The following is a 14366-nucleotide window of genomic DNA, read 5'->3' as shown; positions in this document are numbered from 1 at the left end:
GGCAGGGCTGCAAACCGAGCACACACACCCTACTCGCCACATAACACAAAAATAGATCAGAGAGGGGGTGGGAGGAAATGGGGCGAGGGAGGGGTTGGGGTATTAATGTAGGATTTTAGCACAGAGTGAATGTGTGTGTGTGTGTGTGTGTGTGTGTGTGTGTGTGTGTGTGTGTGTGTGTGTGTGTGTGTGTGTGTGTGTGTGTGTGTGTGTGTTTGACACATGCATGGCCCTGGGCACACTGACAGAGGTGATGCAGGACGAGAAGAAGGAATTGAACGAGAGAATGGGTCACTGACGACCGTGAACACACCCAACTAACCACATGCACTCGAAATAGGCATTCAGAGGAGAGAGAGAGAGAGAGAGAGCAAGAGTGAGGGAACAGAGGGGCAGAGAGAGACAGGCCTACACAGAGAGAGGGTATGCATAGGTGGGTGTATTTATCTTTGTGTGGGGCGGGTGTCTGTGAGGTCTGGATTTGGTATGCCACCCTGTGTATGATGGCTGTGTGTTGATGGCTGTGTGTTGATGGCTGTGTGTGCATGGAGTGGTGAGGTGGATCTGTCGATATCAATGGAGGCTGCTCAGCGTTGCATTTTAGTAGGCCAATACTGGGCATCAGGTAGTCTGGCGGTTAGAGTTTTGGACCAGTAACTGAAAGGTCGCTGGTTTGAATACCCAAGCCGTCAAGGTGAAAAATCGCCCAATGTGCCCTTGAGCAAGGCACTTAACCTTAATTTGTTCCAGGGGCGCCGCACTACTATGGCTGACCCTGTAAAAACAACACATTTGACTGCACCTGTCTGGTGTATGTGACAATGTTGGTTTTTTTACTGAGTGTGATTGCCTCTATAGACATGTCTTTACAATGGGTTAATATGTGTGTGTTGAAATACTTCAAGCCATGGAAAGGTACAGGCAGGAAAAATCATAGGAATGAATAGTGAAGGAGGGAAGGAGGTACAGAGGCATGCAGAGGTAGAGGGGGAATGAATGAGGGCCATTGATGAAGCGAGAGAGAGAGAGAGAGAGAGAGAGAGCGGGATCAAACAGTATTTACACAGGGAGATTCTAGAAAAAAAAATGGAGGTGGGGAGGGGAGGGGCAGTTGACCAGGGGGTTCACTTCAGCTGACCTACTGTCCTACAACATGACTAAACTGTGTATTTCGGGAATCGGTAAACCTACAAGGGTTTCATGTTAGAATCATTTAAACAGCCCATTCCTTCAATCACCTCACTGTCAAAAGGGACAGTTCACCTTTTAAAAGTTGTATCTTATTCTATGTCCAGACCGAAACACAAGCAGTAGAAGATTCCAGATGAAATATGCCAAAAACCACACCCTCATAAAATGAGGTAGCATCCTCAACGTGGCACTGTCATAGGATGTCACCTTTCCAACAAGTCAAATTTCTGCCCTGCTAGAGCTTCCCCGATCAACTGTAAGTGCTGTTATTATGAAGTGTAAATGTCTAGGAGCAACAATGGCTCAGCTGCAAAGTGGTAGGCCACACAAGCTCACAGAACGGGACCACCGAGTGATGAAGTGTGTAGCGAGTAAAAATCGTCTGTCCTCGGTTGCAATACTCACTACCGAGTTCAGAACTGCCTCTCAAAGCAACGTCAGCACAAGAACTGTTCGTCGGGAGCTTCATGAAATGGGTTTCCATGGCCGAGCAGCCGCACACAAGCCTAAGATCAACATGCTCAATGCCAAGTGTCAGCTGGAGTGGTGTAAAGCTTGCCGCCATTGGACTCTGCAGCAGTGGAAACGCGCTCTCTGGAGTGATGAATCACGCTTCACCCTCCAGCAGTCTGACAGACGAATCTGGGTTTGGCAGATGTCAGGAAAATGCTACCTGCCCCAATGCATAGTGTCAACTGTAAAGTTTGGTGGAGGAGGGATAATAGTCTGGGGCTGTTTTTCATGGTTCGGGCTAGGCCCCTTTGTTCCAATGAAGGGTAATCTTAACCCTACAGCATACAATGACATTCTAGACAATTCTGTGCTTCCAACTTCGTGGCAACAGTTTGGCAAAGGCCCTTTCCTGTTTCAGCATGACAATGCCCCCGTGCACATAGCAAGGTCCATACAGAAATGGTTTGTCGAGATCGGTGTGGAAAAACTTGACTGGCCTGCACAGAGCCCAGACCATCGAACACCTTTGGGATAAACGGAACGCCGACTGCGAACCAGGCCTAATCACCCAACATCAGTGCCAGACCTCACTAATGCTCTTGCGGCTTAATGGAAGCAAGTCCCCGCAGCAATGTTCCAATATCTAGTGGAAAGCCTTCCCAGAAGAGTGGAGGCTGTTATCGAAGCAAAAGGGGGGACCAACTCCATATTAATGCCCATGCTTCGAAATGAGATGTTCAATAAGCAGGTGTCCACATACATTTGGTCATGTAGTGTAGGATCAAGTGTTTTGCAATCAAGTGCCATCTCGCCTGAGTATATCTTTATGTCTTTGTGTATGCAACAAAGATCACACACGACAACCACTGAGATCTATTTGTTTATTTATTATAAATCTGTGATGACTATATTATACATCTGACCAGATTTCTCTTGTACACATAATGATTCAGACATGTATTCATTTACTTGTGTCTTAAGGAACTCAGTTTGGTGACCCCTGCTCTACAGAGTCTATTCGCACGGTCAGCAGGAGCAGGTAACGCACAGCGTCATGCTAACGTCAACATGACCCACCTAACCACCCCTCTATCCACAGAAGCCAGCTGACCGCTGAAGTTCCGGCCTGGCTGCTGTTAAGTACTCTCACCACCAGCAACAAATTGTCACGACTTCCGCCGAAGTCGGTCCCTCTCCTTGTTTGGGAGTGCTCGGCCGGTCGACGTCACCGGCATTCTAGCCATCGCCCATCCACTTTTCATTTTCCATTTGTTTTATCTTTGTTTTACACACCTGGTTTCAATTCCCCAATTACATGTTCATTATTTAACCCTCCGTTTTCCCCATAGTTTTTGTGCGTGTTTGTTTGTTGTATTGTGGGCTCGGTATTATCGACTTGTATTTGAAAGTCTTGAGTAAATGTACGTGTATTACTCATCTCTGTTGTCCTGCGCCTGACTCCTCTGCACCAGCTACACCCAGACCTATAACACAAATGGAATAGTTCACATACTTGCTGCCTCTCATCTTTCATCCTTCACTCTTGGGGACACTCTTGACCCAAACTGCTACAGACCTATATCTATCCTACCGTGCCTTTCTAAGGTCTTCGAAAGCCAAGTCAACAAACAGATTACCGACCATTTCGAATCTCACCATACCTTCTCTGCTATGCAATCTGGTTTCAGAGCTGGTCATGGGTGCACCTCAGCCACGCTCAAGGTCCTAAACGATATCTTAACCGCCATCGATAAGAAACATTACTGTGTAGCCGTATTCATTGATCTGGCCAAGGCTTTCGACTCTGTCAATCACCACATCCTCATCGGCAGACTCGACAGCCTTGGTTTCTCAAATGATTGCCTCGCCTGGTTCACCAACTACTTCTCTGATAGAGTTCAGTGTGTCAAATCGGAGGGTCTGCTGTCCAGACCTCTGGCAGTCTCTATGGGAGTGCCACAGGGTTCAATTCTTGGACCGACTCTCTTCTCTGTATACATCAATGAGGTCGCTCTTGCTGCTGGTGAGTCTCTGATCCACCTCTACGCAGACGACACCATTCTGTATGCTTCCGGCCCTTCTTTGGACACTGTGTTAACAACCCTCCAGGCAAGCTTCAATGCCATACAACTCTCCTTCCGTGGCCTCCAATTGCTCTTAAATACAAGTAAAACTAAATGCATGCTCTTCAACCGATCGCTACCTGCACCTACCCGCCTGTCCAACATCACTACTCTGGATGGCTCTGACTTAGAATACGTGGACAACTACAAATACTTAGGTGTCTGGTTAGACTGTAAACTCTCCTTCCAGACCCATATCAAACATCTCCAATCCAAAGTTAAATCTAGAATTGGCTTCCTATTTCGCAACAAAGCATCCTTCACTCATGCTGCCAAACATACCCTTGTAAAACTGACCATCCTACCAATCCTCGACTTTGGCGATGTCATTTACAAAATAGCCTCCAATACCCTACTCAACAAATTGGATGCAGTCTATCACAGTGCAATCCGTTTTGTCACCAAAGCCCCATATACTACCCACCATTGCGACCTGTACGCTCTCGTTGGCTGGCCCTCGCTTCATACTCGTCGCCAAACCCACTGGCTCCATGTCATCTACAAGACCCTGCTAGGTAAAGTCCCCCCTTATCTCAGCTCGCTGGGTCACCATAGCATCTCCCACCTGTAGCACATGCTCCAGCAGGTATATCTCTCTAGTCACCCCCAAAACCAATTCTTTCTTTGGCCGCCTCTCCTTCCAGTTCTCTGCTGCCAATGACTGGAACGAACTACAAAAATCTCTGAAACTGGAAACACTTATCTCCCTCACTAGCTTTAAGCTCCAGCTGTCAGAGCAGCTCACAGATTACTGCACCTGTACATAGCCCACCTATAATTTAGCCCAAACAACTACCTCTTTCCCAACTGTATTTAATTTTAATTAATTTATTTATTTTGCTCCTTTGCACCCCATTATTTTTATTTCTACTTTGCACATTCTTCCATTGCAAAACTACCATTCCAGTGTTTTACTTGCTATATTGTATTTACTTTGCCACCATGGCCTTTTTTGCCTTTACCTCCCTTCTCACCTCATTTGCTCACATTGTATATAGACTTGTTTATACTGTATTATTGACTGTATGTTTGTTTTACTCCATGTGTAACTCTGTGTCGTTGTATCTGCCGAACTGCTTTGCTTTATCTTGGCCAGGTCGCAATTGTAAATGAGAACTTGTTCTCAACTTGCCTACCTGGTTAAATAAAGGTAAAATAAATAAAAATAAAAAACAATGGAAACCCCTAGAACAGGATCGTTTTTTAGTACAGCGTTATTTAATTCTAAAATGCTACATTCATGTTGGGAACATGAAAGGGTCCCCCGTGTTACAAAATGTAAGTCTACACCAATGACAACACAAATGACGCAAATGACAAAAGCAAAGTAACAACATAGCTATCAAACGCCACACCCAGGCATTAACATAAATGACTCAGAATTGGGCCCTATCCCCAGTCACCAAATAGCTACCTGGAATATCAGCATTGACCCTTTCTGCACAACAGTTGTTGACTAATCACATACGCTGCTGCTACTGATCACTACCTATCATGTTGCGTAGTCACTCTATTCCTAGTTAGAGTGCATTCATCAAGTATTCATACCCCTTGACTTATTCCATATTTTGTTGTGTTAAAGGCTGAATTCAAAACGGATTAAATTAATTATTTTCCTCACCCATCTACACAAAATACCCCATAATGACAAAGTGAAAACATGTTTTAAGAAATGTTTTAAAATGAAACACAGACATGTCTAATTTACATAAGTATTCACACCCCTTTGCTATGCCACTCCAAATTGAGCTCAGGTGCATCCGATTTCCTTGAGATGTCATTACAACTTGACGAGTGCACCTGTGTCTCATTCAATTGTTTGGACATGATTTAAAAAGAAACACACCTGTCTTTATAAGGTCCCACAGTTGTGGGCGCATGTCAGAGCAGAAACTACACCATGAAGTCCAAGGAACTGTCTGTAGATCTCCGAGATTTATGAGGAGGCATATATCTGGAAAAGGGTATAAAAACCGTTTCTAGAGTGTTGAAAGATTCTCAAAAGCACAATGGTCTCCATCATTGGGAAAAAACCAAGCCATGAGTTCTAAGGAATTATCTGTTGAGCTCTGAGACAAGATTTTGTGGAGGCACAAATCTGGGGAAGGGTACCAAAAGATTTCTGCAGCATTGAAGATCCACAAGAACACAATGACCTCTATCATTCTTAAATTGAAGAAGTTTGGAAGCACCAAGACTCTTCCTAGAGCTGGCCACCCGGCTAAACTGAGCAACCGGGCCAAGAAGGACCTTGATCAAGGAGGTTACCAAAAAAACAATGACCACTCTGACCAAACTACAGTTTCTTGGCTGTGATGGGAGAACCTGCCAGATGGACAGCAGTCTCTACAGCACTTCACTAATCTGTGCTTTATGGGATAGTGGCCAGATGGAAGCCACTTCTGAGAAAAGGGCACATGACAGCACGTTCTGGAGTTTGCAAAAAAAGACACATGAAAGACTGAGAGCATAAGGTAAAAGGTAAAGGACTCTGTGGTCTGATGAAACACCAGTCCAGCATCATCCCTACTGGGAAGCATGGTGGTGGCAGCATCATCCCTACTGGGAAGCATGGTGGTGGCAGCATCATGCCTACTGGGAAGCATGGTGGTGGCAGCATCATGCTACGGGGATCGTTTCAGTGGCAGGGACTGGGAGACTGGTAAGGATAGAGGGAACAATGAAGGGAGCGAAATACAGGCAAATCCTTGATGAGAACCTGCTAAGAGAGTGCAAACAACCTTAGACTGGGGCGAAGATTTAGTTCCAGCAGGACAATGACCCCAATCATACAGCCAAATAAATGCTGGAATGGCTTCAGAACAAGAATGTGAAATGCCTTGAGCGGGTCAGCCAAAGCCCAGAGTTAAATCCCATAGAAAATCTGTGGAAAGACTTGAAGATTACTGTTCACCTTCGCTCCCCATCTAATTTAACAGAGCTTGAGTGATGGAAGGAAGAATGGGAGAAAATGCCCAAATCAAGATGTGCATAGCTGATACAGACATACCCAAGATGACTCACAACTGTAATAAAAGGTATTAACTCAGGGGTGCGAATACTTATGTAACTGAGATATTTCTGTATTTTATTTTCAATACATTTGCGAAAATGTATACTGTGTGTGAATGGGTGAGAGATAAAAAAATGTATTTACTTAATTTTGAATTCAGGCTGTAATAACAAAATGTGGAATAATTCAAGGGGTATGAATAACATCTGAAGGCACTGTATGTGTACATTTGTACCTCAATTACCTTATGCCCCTGCACATCGACTCAGCACATGGTACCCCGCGTAATCTAGTCACGTTATCGTACTTATTGTGTATTTATTATTAATTGTATTACGTGTTATTACTTTCCTATTATTTCTCTACTTTTCTTTTCTCTCTACATTGTTGGAAAGGACCTGTAAGTAAGCATTTCACTGTTAGTCTATACCTGTTGTTTACGAAGCGTGTGCCAAAAAAAACATTTTATTTGTGTATGTTGGGACAATAATCAAGGAAACAACTGAGGGCCACAGTTTACAGGAACAGGTACTGGGCCTGTGTTAAGTCTACTCGAGACACTCTAAAGGTCCACCATACTCAAGAGTGGACCTCTGTGGTTCTGTTCTCACTGAGGTGAATGAGGTACTTCCCAACGGGACTGGTCAATATGGCATGCGATAGGGGAGGAGAGGGAATGTACCACTGGGGTGTTGTGGAGGGGGGTAGGGTGGCAGGGGAAAGGCAGGGAAAACAGAAGGAGACAGGACGCAGCAGAGACGGGCCCAGTGGTACAGTAGAACCTTGGAGGAAGGGGGGTGTAGAGGAGGAGAGTGACGAGAACTGTGGAGTCTTCATCCCATACAGCCTTACCCAAGACCAGCTGTACACTGGACGTGCTAATGATTATTCAGGTGAACAACATATATTGTAGGCACAATATGCCACATATTAAACAGCCTGATAAATTAACTTTAAGGGTCATTCCACACACAGTCTACAACTTATTAATAACTTAACAGTGTTTCCCAAAGTGCCGGAGTGAGGGGGGGACAAATGTTAAATAGTCTTCAATTCCCCCTTCACACATGATTTGAGGCTATACAGTCAAACAAGAATTCGAAAATATTGGCAAAACAGGGACAACAAAGCACCTGTGAACAACGGATGAAATAGTACATAAAAACACGATCAAATATGAGGAGACCGGTGCAATTCCCACAGAAGAAAAGCAAATGTACTCAGCACCACAAGCAGCCAAAGTTCATTGGATTCAACACTCCATTCAAATCTAAATGAGATTCCACCTCCCCATTCAGTTTTGATCCTGCAAGGCCTGTTGGTAGAATTAGACAAATGAAACCATCAGATGTCATTATTTTATTAATTATAATAGGAAGCCGCAGAGACGGGCCCAGTGATCATGCTCTAGAACCAACCCCCAGTCCTTGGTTAGGATTGGTTACGTGTAAGCAATATTAGGGCAAGTTGGAGCAACTACCATATTTCTTATAAATGACCTATACATTTCTTTCTATCTACATAAGTGTTTCCCAAACTCGGTCCTCAGGACCCAAAGGCGTGCACATTTAGTTCTTTGCCCTAGTAATACACAGCTGATTAAAATAATTAAAGTTGGATGATTAGTTGATTATTTGAATCAGCTGTGTAGTGCTAGGGCAAAAAACAAAATGTGCACCAAGTTTGAGAAACACTGACCTACATGAAGTCCCTGGAGGCTATGGGTTGTTTTTGGACTGGGACTTATCTAGCTCTTAATAGGTGGCCAAGGACAGGAATGTTTCCTTAAAATCAATGCATTTTGACGATTGGAGTCCCTCAGGGCTCAGTGCTTGGTTCCTTGTTGTTCTCTGTTCACATTCCTATGGTCACGTTATCAATGTTTCTTACAAAATAATAACCAATCAGCAACCAGGCAGAGCCTGACTGTGTGATACTAGTCACGGCACCACAGTAACAGATTATGTCCCATCCCTGGCCCCACCTGGGCACGAACTAGGGACCTTCTGCACAACAATATTTCACACTCACGAAGCAGCGGCCTAACCAATCATTCTACCAAAGCCATGGTTTTGGTTGAGCAAGAGTGACACTACTTCAAGTCTCAGACAGGGTGATGTCCCCGCTCAATGCTTGCTCTGGTGCTCAGCTAAACTCCTAGCAATACTACAGCTGCTACACATACCTTCATAGCCTCAACTGAGTGTTTCATACCACAAAGGCCTATCCATTCAAATAACTCTCCAATGCAAAGAACCTGAGATTGATCTTGGACAACTACATTTCAGGGGATATCATTGACTTGATGTCATGCACATTCTTTCACTACAAAATCAATTGAATTTGACCAGTCCTGACACAAACAGTACTCCTTCTGACTGGACCACTAACAAAACCCATTTTACCTTTGGAGCTAATCCAGCTGCTGCCAGTCTGGTCCTGACAAGTCCTGCCTCCCGGTTCCAGCTTCCGTCAAAGTAAAGCTATCTACAGTCCTGCACACAGCAATCCGATCTTACAACCTAGAAAGACCAAATATATATATATTTTTAATGAAATGAAGTGTACTGAAATAAATGGGCAACACAATGAAGCCACTTTAATTAATAAGACATTCATAATCATCACTCATTCACTAATAGAATGTAAACTATACCTATCTTATGAGTGCTTTCTCATTAAAGTTACCAAACAGCAGGCAAATGATTGGCCTACAAAATATCTCCTCAGTGATCCGAAGTGGTGAAACCCACAGTAACAAGAAATAGAGATTGGGTATAGTTAATCAGGTCAGGGAAAGAGCCCAATAAAAACAATCCCAAAATTAAAGGAACATTTGAGGTCAGCAATTCCTCCTTATGTTTGCCTTTGGAAAGCCATCAAAGCAGTTCCTTGCTTGGTCTCTGTTTGATTTTTTGTTTGGTCGCATCCGGCCTAGGCTAACACACAGAGAGCCAGTTAGAAGAATACATAACTATGATGATACAGAATAATAATCCCCCCCCCCCTTTCTTCCTTCCTTCCTGTTTGTTCTCTTCCCTTCCTTTCCCCATTTCCCCTCTGTGACACATTTCACCCCTCTCACATTCACTCCTGGCAAGGATCGGTGTACTGATACCCTAGTGTTCTTTGCGGTTACAGTGCAATACATGACAGGCCTACATGCCAACAAAAAAAAATTATATCTATCTATACTGAAGAAATATATAAACGCAATGTGCAACAATCATATTTTATAGGCCAAATTAACATTTCATTCCCTGCCAACAGCTCTGGTGGACATTCCTGCAGTCAGCATGCCAATTGCACGCTCCCTCAAAACTTGAGACATCTGGGGCATTGTGTTGTGTGATGAAACTGCACGTTTTAGAGTGGCCTTTTATTGTCCCCCAGCACAAGGTGCACCTGTGAAATGATCATGCTGTTTAATCAGCTTCTTGATATGCCACACCTGTCAGGTGGATGGATTATCTTGGCAAAGGAGAAATCCTCACTAACAGGGATGTAAACACATTTGTGTACAACATTTAAGAGAAATAAGCTTTTTGTGCATATGGAATCTTTTATTTGAGCTGAAGAAACATGGGACCAACAGTTCACATGTTGTGTTTATATTTATGTTCAGTGTAGATTTTAGTCTACACCAGAATCTCATTGTTATTTTGCATCATGGAATGTTCATCAAGACAAAATCAATGTCGGTCTCTATGACGTTTTCTGGTATTACTTAAAAAATATATATCAGCACCCCATGGGCTCATTTCGGCAACAACCATCACATTGTATGGTATAGCCTCTAACTACGGCTGGCTTTGTGATGTGTGTACTTTTCTTTTTGGAGCAGAACAGTATTCTCTCAGATCTAGAATTACATAGGAGCAATTAGGGTTAAGTGCCTTGCTCAAGGGCACATCGACAGATGTTTCACCTAGTGGGCTAAGGGATTCAAACCAGTGACCTTTCAGGCGCTGGCTACCTGCCGTTCCCCATGCTTTGGCATATCATTAATTAAATGGTTAGGTGGCAGGGGAAACATTGGTCAGTCCCTATCCCTGTGTGGAAAGTGTTCCTACTCTTTCCAAGTATACTGAACAAAAACAAACGCAACATGCAACAATTTCAAAATATTTTACAGAGTTACAGTTCATATAAGGACATTTAAATAAATGAATTAGGCCCTAATCTATGGACATTACATGACTGATCAGGGGTTCAAACCCCCCCCAGATGATGACTCTGATTGTGGTCTGTGGTTGTGAGGCCGGTTGGACGTACTGCCAAATTCTCTAAAACAATGTTGGAGGAAGCTTATGATAGAGAAATTAACATTAAATTCTCTGGCAACAGCTCTGGTGGACATTCCTGCAGTCAGCATGCCAACTGCACGCTCCCTCTAAACTTGAGACATCTGTGGAATTTCTGTTGTGTGATGAAATTGCACATTTTAAAGTGTCCATTTATTGTCCCCAGCACAAGGTGCAACTGTGTAATGATCATGCTGTTTAATCAGCTTCTTGAAATGCCACACCTGTCAGGTGGATGGATTATCTTGGCAAAGGAGAAACGCTGACTAACAGGGATGTATTCAAATTTGCGCACAACATTTGAGAGAAATACACTTTTTGTGCCTATAGAACATGGAGTATTTTTTTTTCAGCTCATGAAACATGGAACCAACACTTTACATGTTTTTTGTACAGTATAAATCCAAGTCACTAAAGGATACTTTATAGTAGCCAAAAGCTACTATAAAACCTACTTTACTGCTTCAATTGTGCATTTACATTTAACTTCTGCATCGAACTAAGTGATCAAACAACATCAAAACAACTACAACCTTTACATGTGTATTTCTTTCAATAAAGATTGCATGCCTTTCTGTGCAACTGTTATAACAAATGCCTACTGTGGTCATACTCCACAGCAATAATGGAGTGTTAACAATAAAATACTCCATAATAACAAAGTCATAACTTGTGACAATATATATATATATTTTAAAGGACTATGATTTCAGATCACAGAGCTTGCTTTGAAATTAGCAAACAATTTCCCTTTACTAAATTTTTGAAGCTCATTTTGTTTTGGGATTTGTAACAGACTGACCTACCAACTCTGTGAACTGTGACAGAGACATGCCATCAAACACCCTAAAACACAATCCATACTTGGCCTCATTATCACCTTATAAAGCATAACGCATACAGTACCTTCAGAAAGTATTCACACCCCTTGACTTTCTCCACACAATCCAGGTGTGCAAAGCTCTTAAAGAGACTTACCCAGAACGACTCACAGCTGTAATCATTGCCGAAAGTGATTATACAGTGGGGCAAAAAAAGTATTTAGTCAGCCACCAATTGTGCAAGTTCTCCCACTTAAAAAGATGAGAGAGGCCTGTAATTTTCATCATAGGTACACTTCAACTATGACAGACAAAATGAGAAGAAAAAAAATCCAGAAAATCACATTGTAGGATTTTTAATGAATTTATTTGCAAATTATGGTGGAAAATAAGTATTTGGTCAATAACAAAAGTTTAATCTCAATACTTTGTTATATACCCTTTGTTGGCAATGACAGAGGTCAAATGTTTTCTGTAAGTCTTCACAAGGTTTTCACACACTGTTGCTGGTATTTTGGCCCATTCCTCCATGCAGATCTTCTCTAGAGCAGTGATGTTTTGAGGCTGTTGCTGGGCAACACGGACTTTCAACTCCCTCCAAAGATTTTCTATGGGGTTGCGATCTGGAGACTGGCTAGGCCACTCCAGGACCTTGAAATGCTTCTTACGAAGCCACTCCTTCATGCCCGGGCGGTGTGTTTGGGATCATTGTCATGCTGAAAGACCCAGCCATGTTTCATCTTCAATGCCCTTACTGATGGAAGGAGGTTTTCACTCAAAATCTCACGATACATGGCCCCATTGATCCTTTCCTTTACACAGATCAGTCGTCCTGGTCCCTTTGCAGAAAAACAGCCCCCAAAGCATGATGTTTCCACCACCATGCTTCACAGTAGGTATGGTGTTCTTTGGATGCAACTCAGCATTCTTTGTCCTCCAAACACGACGAGTTGAGTTTTTCCAAAAAGTTATATTTTGGTTTCATCTGACCATATGACATTCTCCCAATATTCTTCTGGGTCATCCAAATGCTCTCTAGCAAACTTCAGACGGGCCTGGACATGTACTGGCATAAGCATGGGGACACGTCTGGCACTGCAGGATTTGAGTCCCTGGCGGCGTAGTGTGTTACTGATGGTAGGCTTTGTTACTTTGGTCCCAGCTCTCTGCAGGTCATTCACTAGGTCCCCCCGTGTGGTTCTGGGATTTTTGCTCACCGTTCTTGTGATCATTTTGACCCCACGGGGTGAGATCTTGCGTGGAGCCCCAGATCGAGGGAGATTACAGTGGTCTTGTATGTCTTCCATTTCCTAATAATTGCTCCCACAGTTGATTTCTTCAAACCAAGCTGCCTACCTATTGCAGATTCAGTCTTCCCAGCCTGGTGCAGGTCTACAGTTTTGTTTCTGGGGTCCTTTGACAGCTCTTTGGTCTTGGCCATAGTTTGGAGTGTGACTGTTTGAGGTTGTGGACAGGTGTCTTTTATACTGATAACAAGTTTAAACAGGTGCCATTAATACAGGTAACGAGTGGAGGACAGAGGAGCCTCTTAAAGAAGAAGTTACAGGTCTGTGAGAGCCAGAAATCTTGCTTGTTTGTAGGTGACCAAATACTTATTCTCCACCACAATTTGCAAATAAAATCATTAAAAATCCTACGTGATTTTCTGGATTTTTCCCCCTCCTTTTGTCTGTCATAGTTGTAGTTTACCTATGATGAAAATTACAGGCCTCTCATCTTTTTAAGTGGGAGAACTTGCACAATTGGTGGCTGACTAAATACTTTTTTGCCCCACTGTATCATGTATTGACTCAGGTGTGTGAATACTTATGCAAATGAGATATTTCTGTATTTCATTTTCAAAACATTTGCAAACATTTCTAAAAACAAGTTTCAACTTTATCATTGTTGGGTGTTGTCTGTAGGTGTGTGAGGGAAAACATATTTTTAAAATCCATTCTGAATTCAGAGTGTAACACAACATAGTGTGGAATAAGTCAAGGGGTATGAATACTTTTTGAAGGCACTGCACCTTCTCCAGGTCTACCTGAATCTTTCACTTTTGACCTTAGAAAGAAACAGGATGGAACCGAAAGAAGGATAAAAACATGTAGGTTATGTGACCGATAACTGGATAAAATGAAGGGGGGTAATACTGACAGGAGAGGAACGGACCCAATGTCTTAAAATCGGATTATTTAGACTAGATGGAAAGGAACATGGGGGTAACAGACAACAAACTCAAAAAAGATTTAAAAAGACACAGACACGCTGATTAAAACAGATTAGAGCATGACCTTCAAACCAAGTTCTTCAGTGATAGCGTGTATAACAAATATTTCTTATCTTAAATGTGAGTATAGTGCTTCTTAATTGCACCGTGATTAAAGCAATCAGACAGTACAGAAATCGGAAGCCTATCCATATGTGAATATTTGCTGAGTCGAAGTGATCAGTTCAC

Source organism: Oncorhynchus tshawytscha, linkage group LG13 (genome assembly GCF_018296145.1).
Source record: "Oncorhynchus tshawytscha isolate Ot180627B linkage group LG13, Otsh_v2.0, whole genome shotgun sequence".
Lineage (NCBI taxonomy): Eukaryota > Metazoa > Chordata > Actinopteri > Salmoniformes > Salmonidae > Oncorhynchus > Oncorhynchus tshawytscha.
This window is presented reverse-complemented; position numbering follows the sequence as displayed.